Below are 12388 nucleotides of genomic sequence, written 5' to 3' on the forward strand. Positions count from 1 at the left end.
TCTGGTACTAATTAATAGAGGATTTAACATTAGCAATGAATGATGAACACATTACTGGCCCATTGTGGTTATGTCCAAATCCAACAGCCCAATGCGTTAGGAGAAACAAAAGATAATGTGACACTGACAAACCCAACGAGACATCTTCATGCTATTAGATCGCTGAAGCTGCTGGCAGGCGTAAACGGAGGAATATATACACTCATAACTTTGAGAACTCAGTTTATCTTTATTATACTGTAGGTCTCTGATGTTGCTGACAGTCATCCTACAGGAAATGGCATCTACCTGAATTTATTACATTTTTCATTACAATGAAATTTCTTGATAACTTAGACGGTCTCTTGTGTGGCGAATACTACATCAAAAACCTTGAAACTTGTATACCTCCTATTGTTCAGTTTACTGAACAAGTGTGCCAGGAACACAGCATAACTAAAAACAAACACTAACACACGCACAAACACACCTGCACACACCTCAAAACCGATGAAAACTTTTGCATCTTAGTCACAAAATATAGACTTATCATGGCTTTTGGTGACCATGTGGAAAAGTATATTGCATATCAGTAGCTAAGAAATTGTGGAATTACTTATAACAGGAAAGGGCACCTCAAGACCCATGCATGTTTCCAGTTTCTCCTGAACTGCACAGCTTTTACTATTGTGGTAAATGTTTTTTACTTTGGCTGTCTATTTTATGTTGTGAGGATAAAGTTCCCATCACATAAATTTAAAGTTTTCTAGTGTGAATTTTCGTTTTGAGATACTGAAAGTCATATGTGAAGAACAAAATATATAAATGCAGGAAATCAAGAAGGCAATAGGGAATACAGATATCTGAAAAATGGGGATGTCAGCAACTGCAGTATGATGAGTAGGAATGACCAAAGCAAAAATCCAAACAAGAGAAGACCATTTGTCTAAGGGAAATATAAATTTTGTTATTAAGAAAATTCAACAGGCCTTTGCAGAAAATAGAAGCACCTGTATGAATATTAAGAAAACTATCACAAGCAAGCAAACAGGGCAAGAGTAGTAGTTGTAAGGAACATACAAAAAGGCTGTACAAAGGAAGGAAACAACAAAACATGGTCAAGGACAGGGAATATGAGGTGACAAGACCTGGTATACTGTGAGAATAATGGGATTGAGGATTGACAGGCCTAAGCTGAAACAAGGCACATGGAGAAGGTGACATCCCGGAGAAATACTGAAATGCTTGGGGAACAGGCCATAACAAAATGAGTACACCTGCCATCCAAGATACATGAGACATGCATAGTATTGGGTTCAAATCATAACAAAATCATTCACCTGATATGCAAGATTCAGATACCCAGAATAACCTCTGACGTCAAGAAGAAGATGATAAGTTGTTAATATAATTTACAGGACTGCAGAAGGGTGATCTCAATAGCCACCAATATTTCAAGAGGAGCACACACTACCATTCACCAGGCACAACTGCAGCAAGTAAACACTGTGCAAGAGAATTTAAAACCTCTATTTGTGGACAAATTCTGGAAAGATAGCAAAGGCAACACATTATACACACCAGTGCATCACACAATCGAATATAACAACAAAACAATTATCGACAATGTAATGTAAATGGATAGACAAAAAAAAAAAATCCACGTGGTGTTGCAAAGGTTTAACTATCGTAGCCAGTGGCTCCTCCACCTGGCAGAAGAGTTGAAGGGGGAGGACGAGGGGTGAAGGAAAAAAAAGACTGGAGAGGTTTAGAAAAAGGGGTATTTGTTCAGGAAAGTCTCCCAGAACCCAGGTCAGAGGAGACTTACAGGATGGGATGTGAAGGGAAGACAGACTGTTGGGAACTGCAGTGGATGAGGTTTGAAAACCTGAGAGCTTAAAGGTAGAAGACAGGGTAATATGCAAGACAGAGATTACTACTCAAACATTCTGTATGAGTTAATAAGAGTAAAGCCTGTCATTGTATGTAACACGGGTAGGACAGGGATGAGAAAAATAGACATGGCAGAAAATGAGAGTTGTGCAAAACTAAAATGGAGTGAAGAAAGGAGTAGTTACAGTGCATAAATGCTGATATGGAAGCAATTAACATAAATTAAGACCAGGTAGTTGGCGGGAACCAGGTACATGTTGTTGCACCAGTTCTCACCTGTGGAGTTCTGAGGAACTGGAGTCTGGGATAAGAATCCAGATGACACCTGTGGTGAAACAGTCACCGAGTTAATGACTGTCTTGTAGAGCATTCTCTGCTACAGGATATTGCATGCTGCTGGTATACACCCTCCACCTATGTCCCTCCACGCAGATTAAGAACTGGTTGGTACTTATGCTGATGTAAAAGGCATAACAGTGTTTACATAACAGCTGGTGTATGACATGTGTCATTTCATAGGTGGCTCTCCCTTTGATGGTACATGTTTTGCCAGTTACAGGGCTGGAATAGGTGGTGGTGGAGGGTGTATAGGGCAAGTCTTGCAGTGGTGACAGTCACATGGATAGTAGTCGTAGGGTAGGGAGAAGGGTGCGGAAGGAGCATAGCATCTGACAGGAATGTTGCGGAGATTGGGAGGGCAACAAAAAGCTATTCTATGTATGGTGGGCAAATTCCCATAGAGAATGGATCTCATTTCAGGGTATGATTATGGGAAATCATGGGTTCCTGGAAGGGATGGGGGGGGCTTTCCTGGGATCCATAAGCCTTCAGCCCCTGGTTTGCTTTTGATACATTCATCACGTCATTGCCGTATGGACTCATGGTGAGGCTGACCTGTTAAAATTTCTGGACACTCTAAAAACCTTCTCCCAATTAAATTTCACATAGTCTTACCCTGAGCTCATGTCACTTTTCTTGATGTTGATCTAATCATCACTGAAGACGAGTTACACACTTCTGTCCACATTAAACCTACTAACAAACTACAGTACTTACATTTTGATGGTTTCCATACCTTCAGTGTCAAATGTTTGCTCCCATACACGCTTGGAATTTGAGGCAAATGTATTTGTTTGGATGCAGACTCTTTACAGCAATACAACATTGTCATATCAGCCTTCACTGAACTTAATTACCCCAACAGCCTAGTTCAAAAATAGATTTTCTGGACCATCACTTCCAATCCAGGTACTACTGATTCCTCCAAAAATAAACTCTGGAGCACTCCACTTGTCACCGAGTATTATCCTGGTCTTGAATGTATTATTCAGCTACTTCAAAATTCTTTAAGAGTGTAAAAACCTTTTCTTCTGGCCATTTTTGGATATTATTTTTAAAGGTATTAGGAGATGCAATGTGCCTGTACAGGTAAAGTGTTAAAAAGCTTTATTCCCACGTGTTCATGCCTGCCAGTCGTGTTTTTTTAAGTCAAGTATCAGGCATGTCTATCGTTAATGTTTAATGAGTATTATGATTATGAATGGACTCCTTAAGGCTGTAACTGTTAAAATTTTTCTTTACATAAAAAATGCAGCTGTATATGCTGAGGTGATGAAAGTCATGGGGTGTCTATAAACAAATATACAGATGGTGGTAGCATCATGTACACAAGGTAGTACATTAACAGAGCCATCATTTGTACTCATTTGAAAAGGTTTATAATGTGATTATGGCCACGCAATGGGAATTAACAGACTTTGAATGTGGAACAGTAGTTGGAACTTGATGCATGGACACTATTTTGGAAATAGTATGGGAATTGAATATTCTGAGACCCACAGTGTCAAGAGTTTGCCAACGCCGAACCAGACGGTTACGTAACCACCGTCTGGACGATAAGCGGGCAGTCTGGCAGCTGGAGGCCCAGTATGGGGAACTATGCTTTATATATCTTTTCAAACTGTTGCATCCTTGAGCCCCCGGTTCGAGATGTACCCTTGTCCGGTTAGTGGCTGACGCTACAGATCACTTTATTTATGAAAATATACAGTACAATAATCAACAAATTTTACATATTCACATACACCTTTACCTTTTATCCAAATAAATACAGACTCAATAGGTTTAAGTTTGCGTTTGTTAAGTGTATACAATACAAGTGGAGAGGTATAATCATAAGCAGATTTACCAAAGTCTTTATTAGTAAGTTCGAACATATGGTGGGTACGATAGGCAATTACATCTCTATCATTAAAACTTTCAAGTCCAGGTACACTAGAAACTCCACTACTACCTCCAGCTATGGCAACAGTAAACCATTCATTTCCATGTGAAAATGTGACGCTTATATCCAAGCTGAAGCTCAGTGAACATCCAAGAAATACAACAGGTCCATCGACGAGAGCGTGGGCTGCAACACCTAACTAGGATGCGATTCTTCTTGTCCCCAGACGCTGTAGTAAGTTCAATGTTTTCTATATTCTTGTAAACTATTTGGCATTACATCTCACCAAAGAAAATGCAGTGGCTGATGATGGTCTTCACTTAATGACAGACCAGAGGCATTTGTATAGAGTTGTCAGAGCTAACAGACAAGTATTACTGATTGAAATAACCCCAGAACTCAATCTTGGATGTATGATGAACATATCCATTATGATAGTGCAGCAGAATTTGGTATTTATTAGCTATGGTAGCAGACAACTGATGTGAGTGTCTTTGCTAACAGCAACACAGTGCCTGCAAAGTCTCTGCTGGGCTTGTGAGCCTATCAGTTAAAACCTAAGCAAGAGGAAAACTGTGGTCTGGTCAGGTGAGTCCTGATTTGGGATCTTTGTTTGCCAGCAACAACAGGACAGAAATAAACATCAAGGAAAAATTAGCAGTGGGAATGTAATGCATATATATTCCCCCACAGAGGCACTCAGCTCAAAATCAGTATCAACAAGTACTAAGATGAGAATATGTAAAAGTTATATGCCAGCACTTGTGTACCATTCAGAAACCTGGAGCATGACTAAATGGATAAAGTAAAAATTACTAATATTTGAAATTAGAAAAATGAAGAAGACATGGAGACTGATGTTAGACAAAGGAGAATGGAGAAGAATGATGAATGACAAATCTTCAAGCAACAACCAACAATCTTACAGAAGGTGGAGAGTAGAAGAATCCAGTGGGCAGGCAATGTAGGGTACTTGAGGGGAAACAAACACAAGACACACTGTGAGACAACCAAGGCTGTGCTGGATGGACAACCTGGTGAATAACCTGGCAGTCCTAGGGACTGAAGACACCTGGAGTAACTGAGCACAGAACAAATGAATGGGGGCAGTTTGTGGGAGCAGCACATGGTCTGCAGGGCCTGTGACCACTGGATATGTATGTATGTATGTATGTATGTATGTATGTATGTATGTATGTATGTATGTATGTATGTATGTATGTATGTATGTATGTATGTTATGAGAGATTAGGTTATCAGTGTACATAATTATTTAAAATAAGAGATGCAAGATATTTTAGTTATGGATACTCCAGACATATCCCACTCTGATGACAGTGGGGGAAAAAGCGTAACAGGAACTCGGCAAGCTTTTCAAAAAGATACACAGTTTACTCAACAGATAATTTATACATGACAACTTGTCATATGTGTGTTCTGTATGAATGTTCCACATTATTTCTGAATCCAGATATACAACGATGACATTAAGAGATATACACTCATTGTCAACATTCAATATTTGCCTGGAGTATAGCCTCATACGGAAGTGAAACACAAATGACTGGCAGGGCAGACAATAGGAGAATAGGCTATTTAAAGGTGGTTTAGAAAAGAATTATGAAGGCTTCATAAGTAGGCTGAGTAACTAATGAAGAAGTACTGTGTTGAATTGGGGACAAAAGCTTTGTGGCACAACTTGATTAGGAGACATGTCAGATTGCCAAGGACATGCCCTGAGGTGTCAAGGAATATTAAGTTTGGTACTGAAAGCAAGGGTAGAGGTTAAACAGTTGTACAAGGAGACCAATTCTTAGCAACACTAAGCAGACTCAAATGTATACAGCAGCAGTAGTAATGCAGAGATTAAGACTTGCAAAGGATAGAGCTGAATAGTATCAGTTGGGACAACAACCACCACAAACAAACAACATCTTACAGTCTGTTTTTCTGTTTTATGCCATTACATGACTGGAATGGATGACAATTCCAATAAATTAATAAATAAATGTAGATGTATGAAAAAGTGTCATATTAGGAACACTACTATCATATAGAGGAATTTAGGAAGACACAGACAACTGATTTAACATTTTGATGAAGACATTTGGTCAGAGTGTGATACTGGACTGCCCCTGAAATCTTGCTAGGGGTGACAGACTGATACACAATGTAACGCAAGGTCTAGGTTAGGTTGAACGGTGATACTTTTGTTGCTAGCTGATGAGGTCAATGAACATGAATTTCTAAGATTCTGGTAAAAGCCAACCTGTCGTGTAGGCTAATGTTTATGTTCACACCGTATATTAATGCTCTCTGCCATGGCTAACTCACTTTTCATTATAAAATCAAAAAGTGTAAAGTAAATTCAGAAATTTTGTAACAGGTAATGGACCCATCTCTGATGGGTATTTTGACCCTAAAGAGCGTAAAGTCATCAAAAATGCCTCCTCCCAACCACCCATCTGCTTAAGTGGAACCCTTGGTCTCCTAGCTATGTATTCTCATGCACTCTGCAGGAATCAAGTGTGGATAGTAACTTCTGCTTCTACCACCATTTAATGGAGTGCACAAGTTGCCCACTTTCACCATTACATGTCTTGGCAACAAAGATTTTGCAGATGTCCAAAAGACATTTTGATCCTGCAGCCACTATGAATCAAGACACAAAGGATTAAAGACATTAGCTGTCAATGGCATTCATTTATATCAATGGGGCAAGTTGAAAACTTGTGCTAGACTGGTATTTGAACTTGGGTCTCCAGTGTACTAGGCCGATGTGCTGACCACTATGTCACCTGGACACAGTGGCCATCACACCCACATGGACTAACCTAGATCACTTCTTGTTAGGCACAAATTCTCAACTTATACCGCACACTGATGCAGTGTCCTAGCTCATTAGTTGTTGAGGCCGGCATAGTGGTCAGCGCATCTCCCTAGTATGCTGAATACCCGGAGCTCGAATACCCGGAGCTCGAATACCCGGAGCTCGAATACCCGGAGCTCGAATACCCGGAGCTCGAATACCCGGAGCTCGAATACCCGGAGCTCGAATACCCGGAGCTCGAATACCCGGAGCTCGAATACCAGTCCAGATCAAATTTTCTTCATGCCTCATTTATATAAATTAATTCCTACTAGCAATTAATGTATGCGATTACTCTGTGAAAATATTTTGCACTGCATTACATTTTTCATTATTTTCCCAAGATATTGGCAGATAAACCCTTCAACTTATTTTTGCGTTCTTACATAGTAAGATTCAAGTTTAATGTTTATGATCAATCCCTTTAGATGTCTGGTTAATTTATTTGGTTAACATAATGTAGGTTTTAGTTGTGTAAAATGGACTCCTTTCAGTACCTGAAGCAGATCCGTTACCTTTTCATGTTTGAAGTTTCCCTATATTAGTGCACACACGCTTATTCACTCAGAATTCTATTGCAGATTCGAAGATGGTAGTGGGGAAGGAAGATCAAAGAAAGTGGTCCTCCTTAAATGACAAGCTACTGACGCAGTGCACAAAAATATGAGTTGGAAAACGTTCAGTAAACTGTTTACTGTTCCAAAAATAACACTTATGAAGTTGTCGAATATGAAAAACAGTACACCTGAGGACGCAGCAAAAACAGGTAGACTTACAATTTTGGGTAAATATTCGATGAGCTGATTTAGTATTGCCTTGCTATGGAAGTTTCTTTCTTTGGGCAAAGCATTGCTGTATAGTTGCTAGAGAATTTATACTGAACACCCTTTTAGAGATGAAACTGCTGGGAAAAATTGGGTTAGTTTTGCCTTAAACGGCACAAAAACCAAACATTCAGAAAGAAAGCCTGTAGGAATGTCTACTACAGGGCTCTCGTTTTCAGCAAAGAAGACAGAAATTCTATTATCTTCTGATTGGTGCTATACTACACAATCTGAAACTAGATCATGTTCTCTTATTTGATAGCAATTTCACATTTGGTACTACTATGATTATTTTTTGGAGGCTCCAATTTTGGTAATTATTTTCCAAACTCTCACACACATTTCAAAATACTTTTTTTCATAACATTTTAATAATTTTTTGAAAAGTAAAATATAAATGGTGGAATATAGGGCAAATACGGAAGCGTCCGATGCCACCCGTCTGCTTTGACCCATGACGTCACAAATATGGCGGAAACAACCATAAACCACGATTCCAGTATGGCGCATATAAAGTCGGTACGAACACATTATGAGGACGAAAATACATCGAAAAACAAACACACACACTTTCCACAAAAAGCCTAATGACATTAATGGGACAAGCGCGGGAAACGGGGTGTTTTTGGGTGGGGGGGCACACTAAATATAAACAAATTTAGACACCCACCCCCATACAAAACCACACAAAACGACGAAAAAAACCGACTTCACAAAACTAACCAAATACCACTAAACAGTATCATCTGGAATCACACTTCCCTTGACCTATAGCTCAACAGCAGCTCCCGATGCCATAAATTAGGATCAAACACTTCCCTTGGCCTATATGGCTCATAAACATCTCTCTATACCAATATTAACATACACAGCCACACATTGAGATCTAACACTTCCCTAGACTGTTAGTTTTATCCGTCATATCCATTAATGAACACAAACAACAACAGATTAATTTTAGTAAAATTACCACACGGTGTACAGCGAACAACACTAAATTAACCTTCACACAAAATCGTTAACTCACCGAAATGAATTCCACTAGAACACTAACAATTCTGGATAATGAGCAAAAGCAAACTGAACCCATTACACCACACAAACGAAAACCCTGAACATACCACCAGAGAGCACAACAAACCACAACACGACGACATCTACAAACACGCCACACTCACAAACCGAACTCCGCGCAGTCATGACGTCACACACAACACCATTACGTCATGGGTCAAAGCCGACGTGCGGGATCGGTCGCTTCTGACGAACCAATCTTCTGATTGGCGCTATACTACACTTAATCTGAAACTAGATTGTGTACACTCTTATTGGATAGAAATTTCACATTTTATTTGGTACTACTATGATTATTTTTTGGAGGCTCCAATTTGGGCAGTTATTTTCAGAACTCGCACGTTTTTAAAATAATTTTAATTATTTTTTTAAAGAGTAAAATATAAATGGTAATATAAAGTAAGTATCCTGTGCCTTTAAAAGTTGATTGTCACTATATTTTTTAAACAAAGAAATTGCGGGTCTGGTTTTCGGCACTTTCCCCTCTGTACCGTATATATAGCACACCCAGAAGAAAGTGACCCAGGTCGAAAAACGCCATTTTTTAGTTTGTCACTGAAAAATGCGTGTGGAGTGCCCAACATACACGAAAAATATAATGGAATTTACAACCAACAAACCTTACTTTAAACTTAAAGAAAGCTTAAGTAATTTCAATATAAGTTTTTTTGTGGAAGTCGACTTTCTCAAATATTGGATTTTCTGAATTGTGTTACTGGACTTGGCGGCATGCAATATAATGTAGGTAAACTACGAACCCGGGAAGTAGAATTGAGGGGGCTCCTCCACAACTACTAACTTTGCTGGTCATTCATTCAGTTAAGCATTCACAAATATCTTATTTCCGTAAATTGCACGTGAAGGAATGTCGAACGCATTAAGTTAACTCTACAAAAGCTGGTAGTAGGAACCACTTAAGGCTGCTTCTACAAAATTTGAACCACAGCCAGAACTAATATCACTTAAAAACTTGGAAGAGGTAACGTACCTAAATGCCCATAGACAGTTTTCACCGACAAATTTAACTCATAGTGCACTTGGTTTTAAAATTACATCTTGCAGGACAACGTCACCTAATAAAATATTGTATAACATATGGGGAATTACGACACATAAAAAGAAAATACATACCGTACCTTATGGAAATTGTTTACAATAGCGCTACGCAATAGAACTACAACGCACCTGATATCGCTATTCTCACCTCCAAATATTCCAATTTGCAACTGAGATTGGTCCAAATTTTCGACATAGTCTCCGAGAAAACGATTCAAACGATCTGCTACGATGTTTTCTAAAACCATTCTGACATATCAACCACACAGCACTTCCAAAACTAGTTTGCTAAATATGGGTTGGAGCAAGGTTACAGTTCGTGATAACGCACGCGCGAATGCCCGCGCGACACTGCCTGCTACAGAACCTGTTATAAGGGCACGTGAACTCGTCAACACAGGACATGCGGCGAAGTTTGTGCTTGGTTGGGACTTAGCGAAACTTCGACGTTAGGTTTTGTAAACACCACGATGCCACCCAACCGACCTGCTGTCCTCTGCCTAAACCTACAACAGGCTGCGACGCACACGTCAGCAGGCAAAATGCGGTTCTGCACCTGTTAACTCGTAGCTGGGCACTCGCATACTAACGAGAACTGGGAGCCACTTTTATAGAGTCTTACTGGTTACTTGTACCACAACGAAATACGCAACTTTGCAGTATGCGTAATAGCACAACTTAAACTGCTGCGATGCGAGAGAAAAAGCAGTCAAATATTTGTCACAACCAAGATTAATAATTTAATTGATGCTCGGTTTATTCTACATTTACAGCTGTTCTCTACAATCTACCGTGAGGTGCATGGCAGACGGTACTTCCCATTGTACGAGTATTTAGAGTTTCTTACTGTTCCATTCACGTATGGAACGCGGCAAGAATGATCTTTGAATGCCTGTGTGTGTGTGTGTGTGTGTGTGTGTGTGTGTGTGTGTGTGTGTGCAGTAGTTATTCTAATCTTATCCACATGATCCCTATGTGTGTGGGGTTGTATTATATCCCCTGAGTAATGATTTAAAACTGGTTCTTGAAACTCTCTTGATTGACGTTCTCGGGATAAATGATAATTAATTGAAATCCTCAGCTGCCGACAGGTGTTGTTGACATACCTTGATGGAGACAGCTGAAAATGTGTGCCCCAACTGGGACTCGAACCCGGGATCCCCTGCTTGCATGGCAGATCTCTGTCCATCTGAGCTACCAGGAACACAGATGAATAGCGCGACTGCACGCTTCTCGGGGATAGTTTACGTCTGTCTACAAGAGTCTGACAGTTCAGTTCCTTCAGTATCTCTGTGACACTCGCCCAAGGATTAAACAAACCTGTGACCATTCGTGCTGCCCTTCTCTGTATACGCCAGTCACAAGCACGCTATTAGTTCGTTTCTTTCGCCAGTCGTCTCGACTGGAGCGAGTAGTTGTACTTTCCTACGTAGTACGCAGCACTCGCGACAATGTATTTTATACGTTTCAGTCTGGCACATAGACAGCTAACACATATCTACGAGAAAAGTCGCGGCCGTTCTATTGATCTCGATTAGTTATTCTGTCTGGTGTTTGTTCGAGAAAAGTCGCGAATATCCTACAGTTTTCTTTTACAGAGAACTTTCGATACGTAGCATTATAAATACGGACTATTCGCCAAACAGGAAGCCAGTTTACATTCAGAAGCAGAAATGTTAAGGCTGTAGAATGAATAAGTAGAAAGTCCTAGTCGTAGCAAGTGCAAGTGTGAATATTAGTGAAGAGTGAGAGTTGTCAGTTGATTGTGAAGTATTAATAATAGTAATTCATAGAGACTCGTAACAATATTTGAACTAATAATCTAACAATAGTATTGCGAGTTAGGTATGGGAAAGTACTGATGCGTGTATCTCCGGTAACAGTGGCTTTCGAGAAGATTCTCGAAAAGGCATTGTTGCTATATAGATCCTCTATCGAACGTACTAGAAAGGAACAGAATCGACAATATGAGTTCCACACACATAAACTGCCAGATGACGTCACAATTGGAAACTCGCCCTTATGTAATGAGTCGTAATGCACAGTCTTAGACACAAAAACTGACCGCCGGCCGGCCGCCACGCAGACAACTTCAGCCCAGGTGGTACACAACCCGCCCGTCGATAGGCGGCAGCTGGATTTTCGGATTGTGGGGAGACCAGGCTAGCATGGCAGAGAATATCGGAGATCTCCGGTAAATTTCCCTACAAGCAGAAAACATGCATTTGCAAATCGACCGACAAAAAATTCTCGTGCTTGCTGTTCCACAACGACGACTAACTGACAATGAAACACCGCATTATTGGAACCATCGCATCTTCAAGAGCAAACCACAACAAAAGGCAGCGAAATGCGGACCAATCTTCGGCATGGCATTTCTCTTACAAAGAACGATTATCAACTCTGTCAAAGAAATCACACATATCAACAATCGACTTAAGACTATGCTCATTCAGAGCCCCCCAAAAG

Source organism: Schistocerca cancellata, chromosome 12 (assembly GCF_023864275.1).
Source record: "Schistocerca cancellata isolate TAMUIC-IGC-003103 chromosome 12, iqSchCanc2.1, whole genome shotgun sequence".
NCBI lineage: Eukaryota > Metazoa > Arthropoda > Insecta > Orthoptera > Acrididae > Schistocerca > Schistocerca cancellata.